General features: G+C 39.0%; 1 pseudogene; it reads left to right on the top strand.

The window, feature by feature from the left end:
- The first annotated feature begins 253 nt into the window (after nt 1-253).
- On the top strand, nt 254-2,274 carry LOC136461420 (protein argonaute 16-like; annotated as a pseudogene).
- Nucleotides 2,275-2,929: the final 655 nt, after the last annotated feature.

The following is a 2,929-nucleotide window of genomic DNA, read 5'->3' on the forward strand; positions in this document are numbered from 1 at the left end:
TGCTAGTGCTCAACTACAACCAAGATCTTGTAACTTGACTAATGGTATATGCAATAAACACTAAAAGATGTTTTTTAGCAACATGGAACAAGGGGGCTAGAGCATTGGACTGTTTTATGGTGCTCTAGATTCCTCTCCCTAAGGAATTATCTATAAGTGATCATCCGGGACTTATAGTACAACTGTGAGGGCTATATGGCTCTGGCTTTAGCTCAGTATGAGGACCTTTTCTAGCTTATTAGAGGTTACCTTTATGGTGCAAGAGGGGCTCCGGTTTGTATGATCTTGGCCTGTCAAGAGAGTGCACTTTAGTTTCTTTGTATATTGTTAGTCACTCTTTGGAGGGGGGTTCATGCTTATTGATGGGGAAACCTTAGCGACCCTAACTTGTTAGATGAACCTTTGAAAGGCTTCATAGTGAACCCTGCTGACCTTCCTTGGTAGTGGGTGAAGAGGCTCGTGACCTCGGGTGAAAGGGTAAATCATGACTCACAGTGAAAGTGTACAACCTCTGTAGAGTGTAAAACTGGTATATCAGCCGTGCTCACGGTCACGAGCGGCCTTGGAACATTTATGGAATAGATGATAAACAGTAGTGATATGGAAGATGAAGATGTTCGCTAATGCTTAATTGTTTATGCTATTCATTATTCGTGTTTATCTAATCATGTGTTTATGAGCTTATGATAAACTTGTTGCTACTCTTTTGCTAAAATTGTGACAATTAAAAGCTAATCGTAGTTAACCAGTGTCAGCCTTTTGAGCCTCATGAACCCCGTGTTATATTTGTTGAGTACGACATGTACTTACGCTTGCTTTATTTTTCACATATTTGGATAAAAATGTTGGATGGGTACCAGATTGCTAGAGTTTGGAGGACTTAGGCTTTCGGTCAATCAGTCAGTTGTCCCTAAAGATCGAAGTTGTCTTTTTGCTGTTTGCTATCTAAGGTTATATTCTTCATACTAAGTACATTATATATTGAGCATTATCTTTTGATATTACCCTTATTTGTAGCTATATGTGAGATTTGACTTCCTAGGCTCACATATGGTGTGTATCTGGTTTTGTTCTTAAAACTGGGTGCTACATCAGTTGATGTTCTTTGATTTTTTGGATGATTGAAGTTGTTATGTTTGATTAACTCACTGTTAAATTTTAAGTAATTTCATACAATGATAGTTAATTAGATAATATATGTTCGCAGTATTGATGAGTTCTTATTCTTATGGTCTATGTATGCAGGGACGGTGTGGGCGAGTCTCAATTTAGCCAAGTACTAAACATTGAGCTTAATCAAATCATAAAGGTGACATTTAGTTTACCTAGGAATTCCTTGGCTTTCTAGCATCCTTTTCTTACAAGAGCTCGACAATACAGGCTTATCAGAGTATGGGATAGGGGGATCTTCCGAAGTTCACAGTGATCATTGCTCAAAAGAATCACCACACAAAACTCTTCCAAGCTAATTCGCCAGACAACGTTCCACCTGGTAAGCTCACCTGTCCCACTTAATACTACTAAAGGTACTTGCCACTTAAACAGCTTGAGCAACTAGCACTTTTGCTTTGCATCAGGGACTGTCATAGACTTTGGTATTGTTCATTCAAGGCAGTATGATTTTTACATGTGTGCTCATGCTGGACCAATTGTAAGTTCTCCTAGCATAGTTTTGGATTTTAGTTGGCCATGCTTGTCAGTCGTGTTAGTTTATTAACCTGAATAACTTGACTTCATGTGTTGCTCTTACAGGGTACCTCAAGACCCACCCACTATCATGTGTTGCTCGATGAGATTGGCTTCTTAGCAGATAATCTCCAGAAGCTAGTTATTTCACTTTCATATGTGTAAGCACATCTGTTTATGTATGTCTTACTCTTTTGTGCTAGAGCTGGGAGGATGCCAACATATTTATGCTTGTGCGGGTATCAGAGGAGCACCACTGCAATTTCTGTTGGTATGGATAACTACTTAATTGCAGTTTGCTTCCCCTATTTGAAGATATTAACTCTTTGCTGTGTGCTTGCCTTTGTACTATTTTATTCTTTCTGTTTTTAAGATATTACTTGATGTTTGATTATTGCTGTTTTTCCTTCTTCAGTGGCACCTATCTGTTACGCCCACCTAGCAACAGCTCAGATGGGGCAGTTCATGAAATTCGAAGAGTTTGCTGATACCTCATCAGGAAGTGGGGTCAATTCGTCGTCATCAGCAGCAATCCCAGAATTGTCGCGACTTCATGTTGATGTGTGCAGTTCCATGTTCTTCTACTAAGGTGATCTTGGTTGACCATTGTGTGGCAGGGCTAACTCTTTGTGAAGGAACCTGATATGATGGGTACACAGCAGGGTAACCTTAATTACGTCATCCTAGAATTTTGTATGTACATATAGCTTTAAGACTGAACGATACAGTATCATATACCTAATAAAATGCTAGCTGATCAAAGTTTTGTTCTTGCAGACACAGCATATGCTTGATCATATTCTTCCATCCCCTAGAAGTTGGCCCTGAGCCAACCCTACAGATTGGGTAAGCCATATGTACACCCTGCATAAGTGCAGGTTGCTTCAATTCTTGTAATTCGCTAGACCTTTGCCTCTTAAAACTCGCTGAAGTTACCGATGAAGTTATTCAAAAATTCATTCATTTGGATGTTCTATTCAGGAACTAAGGGACATTGTAGCAACTAAGGCAGTGAAAGAGAAGCCTTTCTTCCTGGAGGTTGACATCAAAGGACCTGGTCTAAAACTTGATAACATGGGAAAAGCTATTCTTACAGTGAGTGTATACAACTTTAGCTACTTACTGTGACAATCCATAGAGCATGTAGCCAAATGATATTTTTTCTTTATCATTTACATCACTGAAGATGATTAATGATGTAATGTTTGGCCTTCATGCAATATGTTCTTTCTTAAATATAATG

Source organism: Miscanthus floridulus, chromosome 6 (genome assembly GCF_019320115.1).
Source record: "Miscanthus floridulus cultivar M001 chromosome 6, ASM1932011v1, whole genome shotgun sequence".
Taxonomy (NCBI): Eukaryota; Viridiplantae; Streptophyta; class Magnoliopsida; order Poales; family Poaceae; genus Miscanthus; species Miscanthus floridulus.